Raw genomic sequence first — 19066 nt, 5'->3', positions numbered from 1 at the left:
GGGAATAATTGAGGAAAACTTCCCCAGCCTTGTTAGAGCTCTAGACATTCAAATACAAGAAGCTCAAAGAATGCCCAGGAAATTAATCACAAAAAGATCATCACCTAGGCACATAGCCATCAGATTATTTAAAGTCAAGCCAAAAGAAAGAATCTTAAGAGCTGTGAGGCAAAGGCAACAGGCAACCTATAAAGGAAAACCTATGAGATTAATAGCAGATTTCTCAGTAGAAACCCTACAAGCTAGAAGGGATTAGGGTCCTATCTTTAGCCTCCTTAAAGAAAACAATTATCAGCCAAGAATTTTGTATCCAGTGAAACTAAGCTTCATAAATGAAGGAAAGATACAGTCTTTTTCAAATAAATAAATGCTGAGAGAATTCACTGCTACCAAGCCAGTGCTATAAGAACTGCTAAAAGGAGCTCTAAATCTTGAAACAAATTCTAAAAATAAACCAAAATAGAATCTCTTTAAAGCATAAATCTCATAGAACCCATAAAACAATAACACAATGTAAACAACAACAACAAGGTGTTCAGGCAACAAATAGCACAATGAATAGAATAGTATCTCACATCTCAATACTAACATTTAATGTAAATGACCCTAATGCTCTGTTGAAAAGATACAGAATGGCAGAATGGATAATAACTTACCAAACAAGTATCTGCTGTCTTCAAGAGACTCACTTGACATGTTAGTGTTCACATAAACTTAAGGTAAAGGGGTGGAAAAAGATATCCCATGTAAATGGACACCAAAAGTGATCAGAAGTAGCCATTCTTATATTAGACAAAACAAACTTTAAAGCAACAGCAGTTAAAGACAAAGAGGGATATTATATTATATAATGATAAAAGGACTAGTCCAACAGGAAAATATCACAATTCTAAATATATGGGCACCTGACACTGGGACTTCCAAATCTATAAAATAATTACTACTAGACCTAAGAAATGAGATAGACAGCAACACAATAATAGTGGGGGACTTCAGTACTCCACTGAGAGCACTAGACAGGTCATCAAGACAGAAAGTCAGAAAAAAAAATGGACTTAAACTATACCCTAGAACAAATGGACTTACCAGATATTTATGGAACATTCTACCCAACAACTGCAGAATATACATTCTATTCAGTGCATGGAACATTCTCCAAGATAGACCATATGACAGGCCACAAAACAAGTCTCAACAAATTTAAGAAAATCAAAATTATATCAAGTACTCTCTCAGATCACAGTGGAAAAAAATTGGAAATCAACTCCAAAAGAAACCCTCAAAACCATGCAAATACATGAAAATTAAATAGCCTGCTCCTGAATAATTGTTGAGTCAAGAATAAAATCAAGATGGAAATTAAAACATTCTTTTAACTGAATAATAATAGTGACACAACCTACAAAACCTCTGGGATGTAATAAAAGCAGTGATAAGAGGAAAGTTCATAGCATTAAATGCCTATATCAAAAAGTCTGAAAGAGCACAAATAGACAATCTAAAATCACAACTCAAAGTACTAGAGAAACAAGAATAACCAAACCCAAACCCAGCAGAAAAAAGAAATAACCAAGGTCAGGGCAGAACTAAAATTGAAAAAAAGTACAAAAGATAAATGAAACAGAAAGCTAGTTCTTTGAAAAGATCAGTAAAATTGACCATTAGTGAGCTTAACCAAGAAAAAAAGGAGAGGAGATCCAAATAAGCTCAATTAGAAATGAAAGAGGAGATATTACAACTGACACCACAGAAATACAAAAGATCATTCAAGGCTACTATCAACACCATTACATGCATAAACTAGAAAACCTAGAGGAGACAGATAAATTCCTGGAAATATGCAACCCTCCTATATTACACTAAGAAGATAAAGAAACTGAACAGACAAATAACAAGCAGAGAGATTGAAATAGTAATTAAAAAGTTACCAACAAAAAAAATGTCCGGGACCAGATGGATTCACAGCTGAATTCTAACATTCAAAGAATTGGTACTAATCCTATTGACACTATTCCACAAGATAGAGAAAGAGGGAATCCTCCCTAAATCGTGCTATGAAGCCAGTATCACCCTGATACCAAAACCAGGAAAGCATATAACAACAAAAGAAAATATCCGTGATGAACATAGATACGAAAATCCTCAACAAAATACCAGCTAACAGAATCCAACAGCACATTAAAAAGACAATCCACCATGATCAAGTGGGTTTCATACCAAGGATGCTGGGATGGTTTAGCATCCACAAGTCACTAAATGTGATACAGCACAAAAACAGAATTAAAAGCAAAAATCACATAATCATCTCAATAGATGCAGAAAAAGCATTTGACAAAATCCAGCATCCCTTTCTGATTAAAACCCTCAGCAAAATTGGCATAAAAGGGACTTGCCTTAAGGTAATAAAAGTCATCTATGACAAACCCACAGCCAACGTTATACTGAACAGGGAAAAGTTTAGGCCGGGCATAGTGGCTCATGCCTGTAATCCCAGTATTTTGGGCGGTCAAGGCGGGTGAATCACCTGAAGTCAGGAGTTTGACCAGCCTGGCCAACACGGTGAAACCCCGTCCCTACTAAAACTACAAAAATTGGCCAGGCATGGTAGTGTGTGTCTGTAGTCTCAGCCACTTGGGAGGCTGAGCCAGGAGAATCACTTGAACCCGGGAGGTGGTAGTTGCAGTGACCTGAGATCATGTCACTGCACTCCAGCCTGGGCAACAGAGTGAGACTCCACCTCAAAAAAAAGAAAAAAGGCGGGGGGGATCCAACACAATACCACCTCACTCTTGCAAGAATGGCCATAATAAAAAAAAAATAGATGTTGGCATGGATGTGGTGAAAAAGGAACATTTTTATACTGTCAATGGGAATGTAAACTAGTACTGTGGAAAACAGTATGCAGATTCCTTAAAGAACTGAAAGTAGATCTACCATTTGATCCAGTAATCCCACTCCTGGGTATCTACTTGGAGGAAAAAAGTCATTATACAAAAAAGATACCGGCACTTGCATGTTTATAGCACCACAGTTCACAATTGCAAAAATAGGGAACCAGCCCAAATGCCCAACCATCAATGAGCGGATAAAGAAAATGTGATATATGTATACCATGGAATACTACTCAGCCATAAAAGGGAAAGAAATAATAGCATTTGTGGCAATCTGGCAATAATAATTCAAGACTCTTATTCTAAGTGAAGTAACTTAGGAATGGAAAACCAAACATTGCGTAAATGTCACTCATAAATGGGAATTAAACTATGAGCACACAAAGGTGTAAGAATGATACCATGAACTTTGGGGGACTTGGGGGAAAGTGGCGGGTGTGAGGGAAAAGACTACAGATTGAATACAGCATAGGCGGCTCAGGTGATGGGTGCACCAAAATCTCAGAAATCACCGCTAAAAGAACTTATTCATGTAACCAAACACCACCTGTTCCCCAAAAACCTATTGACAATATTTTTTTACAGTAAAAAACACATGAAAAACCTAAAAATTAAAAAAATGTTGATTTGGGAATTATCAACATATAGGCAGAATTCTAATCATGAATTGAGATGAGATCTCCAAAAGGTAGGAGTGAAAATCCAAGATACAGCCCTAAGGAACTCTGAATACAAGAGGCAAGAAAAAGAAAAGCCTAAAATTAGCCCAAGAGAGATTGTCCAAAGCAGGAGGAAAACCATGAGGGAGGGAAGGAAAGATGATATGGACCAAGCCCAAACAGGAGTAGTCATTTCTCTCAAATGTCAGTGAAGACACTTGAAATATATATGTTGTAAATATTTTCTCTGCCTATGGCTGTTTATTTTCATAATCATGTCTTTTGATGAGCAGAAGATTTTAGTCTTATGGACTCCAATTTATTATTTTTTTTCTTTTATCGTTAGTGCTCTCTGTGACCTCTCAGTGAAATCTGCCTGCCTCCAACAGCATGCAGATATTCCCTTGTGCTTGCTTCTAGAAGTTTTCTCACTTTCACTCTAGATTTAAATCTATGATCCATCTTGAATTAACTTCTACAGATGTTGTGAGTTAGGAGTTGAGGTTTGTATTTTCTATGGATATCCAGTGATCCTAGTACCATCTTTGAAAATACTTGCTTTCCTCCTTAAATTGCTTCAGTCCCTTGTCAAAATTTGACTGTATAAATGTGGGTTTCTAGCCTCTGTATTCTGTTCCATTCATCTATTTGTTTATCCATTTATCAGTACTCAGTAGTCTTCATTAATGTACTGTTATAGAGTCTTGAAATCATGTTATATAAATCTTTTAACATGGTTCTAAACTGCTCAATTTTTTTCTTCTTTTTTTTTTTTTTTTTTGTTTTGAGACGGCGTCTCACTCTGTTGCCCAGGGTAGAGTGCAGTGGCGCAATCTTGGCTCACTGCAGCCTCTGCCTCACAGATTCAAGCGATTCTCCTGACTTAGCCTCCCCAGTAGCTGGGATTACAGGCATGCACCACCACACTTGAATACTTTTTATATTTTTAGTAGAGACAGATTTTTACCATGTTGGACAGGCTGGTCTTGAACTCCTGACCTCAAGTGATATGCCTGCCTTGGCCTCCCAAAGTGCTGGGATTAGAGGCATGAGCCACCATGCCCACCCTGCTCAATTTTTAAGTAATCATTAGTTTAACTGATTCACCATAATTATGGAGACATTTGCCATTATTTCCTTCTTCCATTCATTTACTTTTTTTCATTTATTCAATAAATATTTATTGAATGGTAGTCTTGTAACTGACACTGGGAAAGAGGGATAAGTTAAGTAAGCATAATTCCTCTCTTAAACAACTGCCACAGTGAGGAAGACGTTACAGAAACAACTGTTATACAATGCACTAAAAAAAAGTAATCACTCAGTTAATAAATATTTATTGAGCACATACTATCAGCTTGGCAATATGGAACACACTGAACTCATGTCGAATTTCAGCTTTGCCAATGCAAGTGTACGATTCTCTTCCCCGCCTGACATCGCCCACATAATATCTTTTCCAAGCTACACATTTACTGCTAATTAGTTGGATCCTTCTCCTTTGAACATTTTCCACCACAAAAGCACAATAATATGAATAGTAATACCTCATATTAGCATAGTGCTTTCAACTTTTCAAAGTGGTTTTACATCCATTATCTTGTTTTCTCTTCACATTTCTCCTGTGAGTTAGGAAAAGCAAATATTGTTATTTTCATTTGACAGAGAAAAGTAGATCACAGAAATGCGAAGTGATTTGCTTCCCTTCATATAGCTAGGGCTAGAACCCTTCTCCTTTCCTGCCTCCCTCCCACCCCAACTTCCTGCTGCTTCTCCCATTACTCTTTCTTCCTCTTCAGCATCTTATCAGTACATACCTTACCAGGAAGGCTTCCAATTTCAGGTACCACTCCTGGGCTCTAAGTTAAGCTGCCACAATAGTACCATATGTTGAAAGACTACAATAGATTGTATTATCTTCAAGTGCTGACAGAGATTTATGAATGAGGATGGAGAAAAGAATCATGATCATTTTCACTATTACAACTGCCTGCAGAAGATTCATAAAATTCTGACACTTTCTTCATCCTTTTTACCAGGCATCAGCTGTCGGGGGAAGGTCGCTTCTTCCCACCCAGCTTTGGAATGAAGTGATAAATGTGTCAGAAAGCTCACGCTGGGTGCAATCTTCTGCCTTGTAAACAGTTTTCATTGATATGTACATTAAACTTTGCTTTCTTTTTTAAGCCTCCATAAAGATGCTTGGAAAACAGCACTGTCACTGATAAATGTCTTGTCTATTGTGGGACTTTTAAGGATATGGACTTCCTTAAAAAAAAAAAAAAAAAGAAGAAGAAGAAAAAGAAAGAAACAAAGATGTGTAAGGGGCTGAATATCCTGAGTCCTGACCAGAGAGTCAGGGCTATTTCTTCTACATGAGCAAGTCTATAGCGGAGTTCTCAGTTTTCATGAGAGCATTCTTTTCTTCTGGCCCCTCTCTTGTTCACCTCCAATATCTTGCAAAAAAAATTTATCAAGCCTCTAAAGACATGGAAATAGTGAATGCATTTTTTTAAAAGAAGGATTTTTAGGTCAGTTTTTTTTTCAGTGTTTAATGCAGAATAGGGCCCCATTTTGCATTCCCATCGGCAATGTAGACCGGGTGAGGAGTGCGTAATTGGGATCACGGCTAGGGACTGAGACAAAGTTTTTTTTTTTTTTTTGCAAAATTAGACTATCAAGAGGATATGGGGGAAAAAGGAAGAATCTCTTTATGGGTAGAATGCAAGATACAGCAAGTGCATGGTGCATGGTTTTCAACAAAAGAGGAAAGAGGATACATTATCCCACTAAATTAGAAAAAAAAAAAAGCAAAACCAGAACTTGAAATGCTCAGTTGAGCTCCAGTCTTCAACTTTTATTATTGTTATTATTATTAAATCATGTATTACCCAACTCATTAAGTGCTTATTGCCCATTCACCTTTATCCGTCTAGGGCCTGTCATGGTGCCTGACATACATTAGGGATCCACTGAAGTTGAATTAAATCCATCAATCATTTGATCATATTTCAAATACAGAAACAACACCAACTGAAATTCATGAATTCCAACTTATAATAAAAGGAATATTCTGTTTCTCTATGTCTCCAGTAAGACGGGGTATAGTAGTATTTTCGTATTTAATGCATGGTCCTGCAGAAATTGTGCCATAATGAGGCATTTACTCTATTGATGTCTTCTTTTTCCTCATGCATTATACTAAAAGATTTTCGTTTTCCTTCATATTCCCTTTATGTCTCTTATGGTTTCTAAAGCAGGCTTGCTGCTTCTGGAAGCACACCCATAAGTGCTTTTGAAAAAGTGCCGTAGTTCTTCTGTGGAAGCCCATTTATAATACAGAGAGGCTAAGTTTGACCACTTGAAGCTAAGGGTCTGAAAAGGTCCTAATTTTTCTGGCCTCAGGAAAGAGGCCTTCTCTGATTACAAGTGGAGATCCCTAATCTCTCTTTCCCTTAAACAGTATTACTGAATCTAAGGTACTGTAGGGGATGGTTTGTCAGAAAGCTGAGGAAGGGGTCGTTCAAGTTTCAAGCAGTTGTTTAACATTTTACTTTCCTTGTCTTTAAAGTTTTCACAGGTGGCCAGCTAGTGTCTCTTTTGTTAGTTGTGCGTGACATAAAACTGTCCAATGAAAATATAAGGGTATACCTTTGTTCCCATCTGCCTTAGAAGATATTTCTTCTTGGTTCAGCACAGCAGAATTTCTGAAATCTGATGATGTGCTGCAGTGTTTAGATATAGGGAGAGAGAAAATTGTTCCAAAAGTAAGCCTTCATTCAGAAAAGTGTAAAGGCTGTGAAACCTGTAGTATTGAGTTGGAATCAGAGGTATTAATATGAACTCATGGTTTTGTAACATATACATGAAATGATAGATATGGAAATAGAGATATATGAGTATGCATGGGTGAAGATACAGGTACGTATTTCCTAGCGTTGTCTAGTGAGAGAGCCTAGAAGAAATAGTACTCTAGTAGCAATATACACATCTAGTGCCCAGATCTTGGTTTCTGAATGCTATTCTCTAATAAAAGGAATCTAGGCTCCTTGGAGAGTTGGTTGATTTCAAGGCTGGGCAGAAAAAAAACGAGATGAACTTGGCACATCCATGGTGCTACAAAGTGAGAAGTATTTAATAAAAGGGTTAGAGCATTTCAAAAGGACACAGGAGTTGTCAGTGGCCAAATACAGAGCAATTTATACAAGAAAATAAAAAATGATAGTATTAGATTATTGCCCACATAATGAAATAAATATTCATGAGCCTACACTGATATAAATAAATAATTGAATAAATATATATGTGAGTAAGAAGGGGCAACTTTCCCTTAGGGTATACTTCCAATTCATTACTCCACAAGAAATGTGAAAAACATAAAATGAATATGAGAACACCACTGTAATAATCATTACAAACAAGATCCACCAATAGATGCTAAAATTAGTGAGCAGAAGTTTGAGCAGCTATAGGATATTTGCATAGTCTAAAAGTATCTCTTCCAAGATTTTTTTTATTACAAAGGGGAAAATAGTAACTTTACAGTGATGAAACCGAGCCCACTTCATCTTTACTAAGTGATCAAGGTAGAGGTGACATCCTGTGCCCCCTGGTATGATGCAAGGTGATAGACTTGCCATGGTGGCAACATTTGGCACATTTTGTCAAAAATGTACGACATTAATCATGATACATGAAACAAACCCAGATTTAGGAACAATCTACAAGCCAGCGGACCAGTACTCTTTAAAAGTACCAAGGTGATTAAAGACAAGGAAAGTTTGTGCAACCATCGCAAAGTTGAAGGATACTGTGGAGGCAGCACAACTAAATGCAATGTGGTATCCTGGACTGGAGTCTGAAACAGAAAAGGATATTAGAGGAAACACTGGTGAAATCCAAATAAGGTCTGGAGTAACTTAAATAGTATTGTGCCAATGTTAGTTTCCTGGTTCAAATCATTATACACTATTTATGTAAGTAGTTAACATTATGAAACTAGATAAAAGGTACATGGGAGCTCCCTGTATTATTTTTGTAATTTTTTTTTCTGTAAAATAACATTATTTTACATTTAAAACAATTAATTGTAAGTAATCTAGCTAGGACACTTTCTCTCACAGTAAAATTTAATTAATTGGAACCCAAGTAATTGGAGCCTGGATGTGTTCGAAATTTTCTTCTCTATACTTCTGTGTTTAGCAAAAGACCTGGCCACTTTCCATTCACTGAGCGTCCTAGTTAATTCAAAGTTAACTTTAATTCTTTATTAGTGCTGTTTGCTTCATGCATATGTTCAGCTGAAATATCTCAGGTGCCTAGTTTGTGGTAGTTTGTTGTACATTGGAGGGTGAGAAAGACTTTGGCCTCCATGAGCTCCCAGTTCAGTGGCTGACATCCAGGTACATAAACATTACATCACAGTATGATGAGTTAAAACCCAAAGGAAAGAACATTAAACTCTGCACGGGGAGAGAGGTCAGGGAAAGCCTAACCAAGGAGGTGATATTGATCTGGGCCTAAAGGAAAACAGGACTGCATTCTGTGAAAAGGAACAGAATGTTCTTACGCAGACAAGCAGAGAAGATACCACAGAATAAGAACAATTCATGAAATAGACAGTACTACATACCCAGACCAACGGCTGGTCACTTTACTTCTGCCCCACTGGCTTTTGTAGGCTATGAGGCAAAAATCAGCCAGGGCTCTAAGGAGTAGTCTTGATGTCCTGCTCTGTGGGCTGTCTCCAGTGCTATTTCTTTTGGGCTAGGTATTAGTGCTTATTTTCATCAAGTTTGCCACAGTTCAGAGTGATTCTATTCTTTGTTCAAGTGTTAAGTTTCTTTTCATTAATACCTGCCTATGACTCACTCCCCAAGCTGTATCTGTTCATGCTTGTCATATCTCTTCCAGCCATTTCCAAACACCTTCCCACCTCTCAAACACTTCTCTGTTGTGGGTGTTTTTGCAGAGAGCAGGTCCTTCCCAGAAACCTCAGGCTCCCACATCTGCCACCAAATACATCAGCAATCTAACCACAGTGAGGACAGACATCCCTGCCCTGGAGGACACCAACACCATGGATGCTTGTCAGAGGTTCCATAAACTTAGTTTTCCAGAAGAGTTAGGCAATGCTAGGAAGGGTGTATATACGTGTGTGTGTGTGTGTGTGTGTGTGTGTGTATATATACACACACTGCATCTGGAATCTTCTTCAGAGTTTGATTTTAGTTTAAAAGCACACCATGGGAGGTTACAGGTAGGGTTGTAGAAAGAGCTTTAAACTAGAGTCAGGTGATTTGGATTAAGCTTCAGTGCTATCTCTTACAAGCCACTGTAAGTAAGCTGTAACTTCTCCAAATTGCAAAATCCTTTTCTATTAAATGGGGATAATAATAATTGAATATGCCCATCATCTTGTGAAAGCCAGATAAGATAACGAACATGAAGGTCTTCTATAAACTGCAAAGACTGTATAAATTTGAGCAAGATATTATTAATTTCAATAAGAATCTTAAATAATCCTGAATATAACAGAATCATTTTTGGTTGACATTTTGAGATTTTAAACTTAATCAGGGCCATTTTTCTAGACAGATTATTATGATTATCAGGCATTATTGGAAGAAAAATTCTGACTTATCTGAGGTTTTCTAGGTAAATCAGTGCTTACTATGTAGTTTGGGATGTTGTATACTTTCATTATAAAATTTTAGTAAAATATGATGCCATTTGAACAATATCCCACGAGGGTTTGCCTCTGTAGTCACAGGGGTAAAAATGAATTAGAAAGCAAATCCAGTGCTAAGAGTTCAGACAGGAAGGGCAGGCAGATGAGGTTTGGATCCTGGCTTGAATGTATTGTAACTAGGTGACCTGGGCACATTATTTGTCTTCTCTGAGTTCCAGCTCCTCATAGGAATAATTCTGCCTCCTTCATAGATTAGAGTAAATATTAGAGAAAATAATTTACGTGGAAAATTATTTGCAAACTGTTCAGTGCTTCCGATAAATTTTAGTTACTGTCATTAGGTGAGAGACTTTGCATACCTTTCTAGATGGACAGGAATCAATTGTATCCCTGGGTGGTGATGTGTGTCTGATAATGCTCCCTACAGTCATGTGTTAGAACATAATGGAAAAGTCCATGAACTCCAGTCACACTTCCGAGTTCAAATCCTGCCTGGCTCCACTCTTACTAGCTCACTAACCTGGGGCAAGTTATTTAACTTCTCTGAGCCATAGTTTTCCTTTTCCTAAAATGAAAATGACAACTGCACCAACTTCATAGGGTTGTTATGAGGAGAAAATGAGTAAGATAATAAATGAAAGGATTGACATGAAAAGGTTAATTTTTTTCATTATGATGTATTTTGTGTTTCCAGTATTTCAAAGACGCCCTTCTTGCATGTGCAGAATGAAGAGATGCCAAGAAAACACTTAAATACTGGTAATGAGAGGTAACCACTCATATCTCAGAAGCTATCTTCTATCAGCTGGATTATTTATGCAGGTTTTCCATTTGAGAAGTTTGCTTTTCCTCATCTTTCAGCCTGTGCATAACTGGCTGGAATATACAAAGACAAGATTGGCTTTTCCTGGAAACCTACTGTGATAGGATGAATCCTGAACTAAAAAGGTTTGCTCATATTTTTCTCATCACTGTTTGGATGTTGTTGTTGTATACAGTGGAACACTGGCTGGGGAGTCACTGGGTTCTGGTCCTAGCTCTGCCACCAACTTTCTGTGGCCTTGATTAAGTCATTTTAGCTCCCTGGCTTCTAGTATCATCCTGCATGCACTAACGAGGAGACAATCACTTTAAAGAAAAGCTCCAATTACCGAAATACTTTCTTCCTACATTTTTTATGTTAAATATGTTGATTTTTTATTTTTAAAACAAAACGCAGCAACAATGATGGTAGGAGTCATGAATAGGTGGCTTGGGGTTGTTTCATTTTTATGCGCATTTCAGGGCAGAATTAAAGCTGCCAATTCTCTATAGCAGCAGATGTGCTCTTCTTAAACCCTGATCTGAAAACCACTGCACTGGAAAAGAGACAGGGGCTGGCCCAAGTTGTTCAGTGATAGCTGCCTGATCACTGGACCCCTGACCCCTTCCCTAGCCCACTGGAAGGAAGGACTTTTGGGGCTCCACCTTATTATTTTTTTAGGCAAGTTTAGACTTCCCTGCTTGCTTTGGAAACAGTGAACAAATATAAAATATCTAATGAATAGTCACAAGAATGGATTATTGCTTTCCATTTTTCTTTCTCTTTTCTCCTATCTCCAGTCCCCCATTAACTTCTATTATATTGATCTGTCTCCTCTTTCTCCCCTTTAGACTGCGAGCAACTTCCTTTGGGGCGGGGATTATGTCCAACTCCTTTCTATGTCCCTTGTGACTAGTACTTGACCCAGCACATTCTAAACGTTTAGTCAACGTAAGTTAAATGAGGGAATAAATGAATAACCTCTAACATCCTTCCAGCTTGCATATTCTGATTCCCAAACCAAAATACTGGCTAATTTATATAAAAGAGTCTTTTTTCATGACTTCTGGCATGGTCTCCAGGCCTTCAGGGCCACCTTTAAAGTATAATTTATTAAATACCTAAGTATACCCTTCTTCCTTCCCTTTACTTCTTCCTTCAACGTGCTGCTGACTCTGGGTTAAACATGATGGAGCAGACAGCCTTCACAGACCTCACTGTTGGGTTATGGAGAAAGGTATTAAACAAATCATCACAAAATAAAAAATTGGTCATAATGCAGTTGGTTGGAAAGCAGAGTGCATGAAGCAGAGGGAAAATGAGTGCTGCCTACATGGAAACTCTGGAAGTCCAGCTGGGATCTTTCTGTCGGCATTGCAGGAGTTAAAGTAAGTGAAGTTAAAGACTCACTAAAGTGTTTCTCCCGAGACCATCCCTACTTAAATTCATTTCTGCCAATCATAATGTCCTACTTACTCGTGCTTGCTTGGATATTATCTCTGTCACAGTAACACAATCTTCTACCCTCTCCTACCTGTGCTGCCATCTTATTGTTACCCTAATGGATCACAGTTCCCCCTCTATCTGACGCAGCATCATCTTGTTTAACTCCTACACTGGCCACCTCTCTCCTTCTCCTCTTCTTGTTTTCTAGCGTCGATGTTTTCTGCTTTTGTATCTGGCGCCTCGGTCACTTTTCCCATTAGCTAATGAATGGCAACAGATTATAGAGAAAAGAGCCTGAGCTTTGAAGAAGGACTTGAGTTGAAGTCTACCTTCACTAATGAATAGTTATCGGACCTTGGGCAAGTGGTCAGTGATCCCAAATGCCCAGAGAGATCAAATAGGAGGAAACTGAGTTTCAGAAAATGTCTACGAATTGTTTTCATTCCATCTTGATTGGTTGCATGCCTTTTACAATAATAGCACTTATGGTGTGTTAGGCACTTTTATAAATGCCTTACATACATGTGCTCATAAATTCTTCACAATATTCCTATGAGATGGGATAATATAATAATAATCCTCATTCTCATCTTCATCCCCGTTTTACACAGAAGAACACAGAAGCACAGGAAGAAAAAGCAAGTGCCTAAGGCCACAGTGGCTTGTGAATGCCAGAAGCCTGATTTAAACCTGAGCATCTTGCTCCAGACCTATGCACCATGGTACCTGCCTGTTCCTCGTTATACTTTCTCACCTGTAAAATGAGACTAATGATATGCACTACATGGAATTGTCATGAGAATTCAATAAGATATATGTAAAATTCCTAGCACTCTGTTAGCCGTTTAGTAGATTGTAAACAAATGTGTGCTCTGTCTCTCTCCTTTATTTTTTTAAAGTCTGTGACTTTTCCATGTGTCTTCACTGTGTTAACATGTTCTCCCTTTTCCCCACTGCGTTCTATCTTCTTCACATTCCCTATTGATATCAAAAATGTATCATGCTATTGGTTTTATCCATATTCTTCTATGTTCACTATTCTATATTCTCTCCTCTATATTCTATATATCAAGACTCCTAACTGCTGTTCCGTAGCCTTTATTTAACAACAACAACAAAAATTTTGTATCAGTGTAAAACATATATGTGGTTCAGAAAGGCAAATGGTACTGAAAGGTTTATCCTGCAAACTGTCACTACCCAATCTGCCCCATATTCAAGTTCTGCTCTCCAGGGACAGCCACTTTCAACACTTAATTTTTTCTCTAGAACTCACTTTTATATTTTTATGTAATATATACATGTTCCATATCTTGATTTTTTCAATTTTATTAAAAAGAATCTTTCTATTGACATATTACCATGGAAGATAAAGATTTTACAGCCACCACTACTGCCCACCAGCTGACACACACAACTGTCCCAAACATCCTTGCATTTTATTTATAGCTCAATATTTAAAAGAGTAATTTTCAATCTCTATATGTGCATGTTATATACATTATAAACACTGAGTTAAATATATGAATGTATGTAAATAGGCAGGCAGATACATAGATGTGTGTCTATGTATTGCATAGCTAAACCAAGTAGTATATTATGATTGCACTTAGTTTTTCTTTCACTTTTTGTTTTTCCTGGAATTCATAACTGCCTTTAGCTTTCTATGTCTTACCGCTATATAGTCTCCAAACTTCTGACAGAAGAGAGCATCTACTGTCTGCTGGCCCAGGGCAAAAGTAGAAATGGAAGCCCACATATCATATGTTTATTAGTGAAAAGTTATAAATAAAACTAGTAAATTGCTACATAATTTATTATGTAGACCTCCTGCCTTGAAAAATAGATCAAAATAAAACAAAAATATGTGTAATCAGTTCATAACACACAACTGAACAATAATGAAAACTCAAAGTTAGTTTTCTTGTCTGTCCAAGAGCAGTGGAGGTGGCCACTCGCAGTGCTGGAGGAGGGAGAGGAAAAGATTTTCTCTCACTTGCTGCTTTGCTTGAGCTGGCTTCCCACATAGCTTCTTCCCAGGCTCAGGAAAGCTGCAGGGCTGACAGCACTTTCTCTTTTTTGTCCTGTTGGAGGCTTGGCTGCCCCTCCACCAGCTCCCTCCAGAACTCCCACAGTCATGGCACTTTGGGAAGCACTGGAGACAGCCCAGGGGCCCTAAGGTTTTTCTTCCTACCACCCAGTCCGAGCCCAGCCATATCTTCTCATAAGATGCCCCAGCTCCCCTCTCCCCATGCCCACATCCCCCATGCCCACCAATGGCACCCTTTTAAGTTCCCCAAAGAACCTGAGTGTGGAAGGCCAGGTTTCAGTTCAGAATGCTCTGACACCCAGAGGCCTGCACGAAAGAGTGAGGAGCTGGGGGCCGGGCGCGGTGGCTCAAGCCTGTAATCCCAGCACTTTGGGAGGCCGAGACGGGCGGATCACGAGGTCAGGAGATCGAGACCATCCTGGCTAACACAATGAAACCCCGTCTCCACTAAAAATACAAAAAAATTAGCCGGGCGTGGTGGCGGCGCCTGTAGTCCCAGCTACTCGGGAGGCTGAGGCAGGAGAATGGCGGGAACCCGGGAGGTGGAGCTTGCAGTGAGCCGAGATCGCGCCACTGCACTCCAGCCTGGGCGACAGAGCGAGACTCCGCCTCAAAAAAAAAAAAAAAAAAAAAAAGAGTGAGGAGCTGGGAACTGGGTGGGGGGGGGGGTGGAGGGGTGGAGGGCAGGGTGCCCAGCATTTTTCCTCAGCCTGCGGTCACCCCTTTTCTTCCCACCTACAGCTCTATCATATGCTGAGAGAGGTTTTGACCCACTAGCCTGGATGTCCAGCCTTCATTCACACCCCCTTGCAAACAGTCACCCTTGGCCACCCCTTGTCATAGTTCACACTCAGGAAGATAGGGCTGGAAGAAAAGGCTTGCACATGTCCCAGAAGGAAGCCTGTGGTTATTTGGGCAGGGAATTTCAGTGTCCCAAGTACCTAGAGGGTGACCTGTAAAGAGAGACGGTGCAGATTCCAGGTTAGCATCTCCTTGTTGTATAATTTCGATCTGTGTCCCCACCAAATCTTGTATTGAAATGTAGTCCCCAGGGTTTGAGGTGGACCTGATGGGAGGTGTTTGGATCGTGGGAGCATATCCCTCATGAATGGCTTAGCACCAGCTGCTTGGTGATGAGTGAGTTCATGTGAGACATGGTTGTGTAAAAGTGTATGGCAACTCTTTCTCTTTCTCTCTCTCTCTTTCTCTCTCTCTGTCTGTCTCCTCTTTCAACTTCTGCCATGAGCAAAAGCCCCTAAGGTCTTACCAGAAGCCAGGCAGATGCTGACACCATGCTTGTACAGCCTGCAGAACCATAAGCCAATTAAACCTCTTTATAAATATCCCTGTCTCAGATATTTATAACAATGCAAGAATGGCCTAATACGGAAAGTTGATACCAAGGAGTGGGGCATTGCTACAAAGATACCTAAAAATGTAGAAGCAACTTTTGAATTGAGAAATGGGCAGAGGTTGGAAGAGTTTGGAGGGCTCAGAAGAAGACAGGACAATGAGAAAAAGTTTGAACTTCTTAGAGACTGGTGAAATGGTTGTGAATAAAATGCTGATAGTGATATGAACAGTGCTATCCAGGCTGCCAAGGTCTCAGATGGAAATGAGGACCTTATTGGAATTGGAGCAAAAGTCATCCTTATTATGCCCTAGAAAAGAGCTTGGCTGCGTGCAGTTCATGCCCTACTGCTCTATGGAAGTGTGAACTGAAGAGAGATGATGGTCAGGTGTGGTGGCTCGTGTCTGTAATCCCAGCATTTTGGGAGGTCAAGGTGGGTGGATCATCTGAGGTTGGGAGTTCGAGACCAGCACGACCAACATGGAGAAATCCCATCTCTACTAAAAATACAAAATTAGCCAGGCACGGTGGTGCATGCCTGTAATCCCAGCTACTTGGGAGGCTGAGGCGGGAGAATCACTTGAACCCAGGAGGCAGAGGTTGTGGTGAGCCTAGATCATGCCATGGCACTCTAGCCTGGGCAACGAGAGCGAAACTCTATCTCAAAAAAAAAAAAACAACTGTGATGACTTGGGGTATCTGGGAGAAGACATTTCTAAGCTGCAAAGTATTCAAGATGTAGCCTGTCTGCTTTTAACGACTTATGCTCAGATTTGGGAGCTAAGAAATTACTTAAAGTTGGGAGTTATATTTAAAGGGGAAGCAGAGCATAAAAGTTTGAAAAATTAGCAACCTGGCCATGTGATAGAAAGGAAAATCCTGTTTTCTGGAGAAGAATCCAAGCAAACTGAGAAGCAACCACTTGCTAAAGAAATTTGCATAACTAAAAGGGAGCCAAGTGCTAATAGCCAAGACAATAGGAAGAAGGCATTTCAGAGATCTTCTAGGCACCCCCTCCCATCACAGCCCCAGAGGCCTAGGAGGACTGAATAATGTCGCAGGCCAAGTCCTGGGCTGCAGTGCCCTGTGCTACCCCAGGAAGCTACTTCCCACCTCACAGCTTCTCCAGCTCCAGCCTCAGCTCAAAGGGCCTTAGATGCAGTTCAGGCCACTGCTTCAGAGGGTTGCATGCCATAAGCCTTGGTGAATTCCATATGGTGTTAAGTCTGTACGTATGCAGAGTGCAATAGTAAAGGAGGCTTGGCAGCCTCCAGCTAGATTTCAGAGGGCGTATGGAAAAGCCTGAGTGTCCAGGCAGAAGTCTGCTGCAGGGGTGGACCCCTCGCAGAGAACCTCTACTAGGGTAGTGCAGAGGGGTAATGTGGGTTTTGAGGCCCCACACAGAGTCCCCACTGTGGCACTGCCTAATGGGCTTGTAGGAACGGTGCTGTCACCCTCCAGACCCCAGAATGGTGGAAACACCAGCAGCTTACAACCTGAGTGTGGAGAGGTCACAAAGGCAAAGCTTCCCAAGGCCTTAGGAGCCCATCTCTTACAGTAGGTGTGCCCTGGATGTAGGACATGGAGTCAACAGAGATTATTTTGGAGCTTTAAGACTTAATGACTGCCCTGCTGGGTTTCAGACTTGTGTGGAGCCTTAGCTCCTTTCTTTTGGCCAATTTCTCTCTTTTGGAATAGATGTGTTTACCCAATGCCTGTACCGCCATTGTATCTTAGAAGTAAATAATTTGTTGTGATTGTATAGGCTCATAGTTGGAAGGAACTCATCTCTGCAAGAGATGCTGGACTTTGGACTTTGGGCTTTTTGAGTGAGGCAGAAACAAGTTGAGACTTCTTGGGGACAATTAAGCAGGGGATGATTGTATTTTGCAGTGTCAGAACATGAGGTTTGGGAGGCCAGGGATAGAATAATGTGGTCTGGATCTGCGTACCTGCCAAATCTCATCTTGAAATGTAATCCCCAGTGTTGGAGCTGTGGCCAGATGGGAGGTGTTTGGATCATGGGAATATATCCTCCATGAATGGCTTAGCACCACTCCCTTAGCAATGAGTGAGTTCACAAGAGATCTTGTTATTTAAAAGTGTGTGGCATCTCTCTCTTTCTCTCTCTCTTGCTCCCACTTCACCTTTTGCCATGAGCAAAAACTCCCCGGGGCCTCACCAGAAGCCCAGTAGATGCTAGTGCCATGCTTGCACAGCCTGCAGAACCGTGAGCCAATTAAACCTATTTTCTTTATAAATGACCCAGTCTCAGGTACTTATTTATAGCTATGCAAGAATGGCTTAATACACCTTAGTTCTGAAGGTGCTTCATCCAATCAGAGGAGTAGGTAGGAGGAGGACCCAGGGCAGAGGCTCCTCTGCCCAGGGCCTCAGGCAAATTGCCTCTGAGCACAAATAAAGTGGGTCTGCTCAAGTCGTTTTTATTTTTCTCAGTACAGTACACATCCTCTCCAGAGCCCTCACTCTTCCATTCCAACTTGATTTGGCTTCCGTGTACATATCAGCTGCCAGTCAGGTACAGCTTTCAGGCACCATGAATCCCTTTCTTGTCCCTCCTGGATTCTGCATCTTCTGCTTTCTTACTTTACTCCCTTATTTTGGTAGACTCATCTATAGTCATTTTCTTTTTTATTTTTGAGATGGAGTTTCACTCTTGTTGCCCAGGTTGGAGTGCAATGGTGTGATCTCGACTCACAGCAACCTCTACCTCCTGGGTTCAAGCAATTCTCCTGCCTCAGCCTCCCAGGTAGCTGAGATTACAGGCACCCACCACCATGCTTTGCAAATTTTTGTTTTTTCAGTAGAGACAGGGTTTCAGCACATTGGCCAGGCTGGTCTCGAACTCCTGACCTCAGGTGATCCACCCACCTCAGCCCACAAGTAATTTTCTAATAAAGGCCCATGTAAGGGAAAGTTCTGAGACTTTCCATGCCTGAAAATAGTTATTCTATGCTTAGATCGATAATTCGGTGGACAAAATTTCTAGATTAGCAAACCTTTTCGTTCAGAATTTTGAAGGCACTGCCCCCTTAGATTCCACCATCCAACATTGCTGGTGAGCAGTCATGTGCCATTTTAATAACTCTTATTTGTACGTAACCTTCATCCTTAATCCTTTTGGGCTATTTTCTTCATTATAGCACTTTGAGAAT

General features: G+C 40.1%; 1 protein-coding gene across 1 annotated transcript in view; it reads left to right on the top strand.

Annotated features, from left to right (window-relative positions):
• The window catches only part of RORA (RAR related orphan receptor A), a 1262381-nt gene that overhangs the window by 317995 nt on the left and 925320 nt on the right, over positions 1-19066 (top strand). The gene's annotated exons all lie outside the window — the stretch shown is intronic.

The sequence above is a fragment of the Macaca thibetana genome, chromosome 7, assembly GCF_024542745.1.
Source record: "Macaca thibetana thibetana isolate TM-01 chromosome 7, ASM2454274v1, whole genome shotgun sequence".
NCBI classification, from domain to species: domain Eukaryota; kingdom Metazoa; phylum Chordata; class Mammalia; order Primates; family Cercopithecidae; genus Macaca; species Macaca thibetana.
Note: the sequence above shows the minus strand (reverse complement) of the source record. Positions and strands in the feature narration are given on the sequence as shown.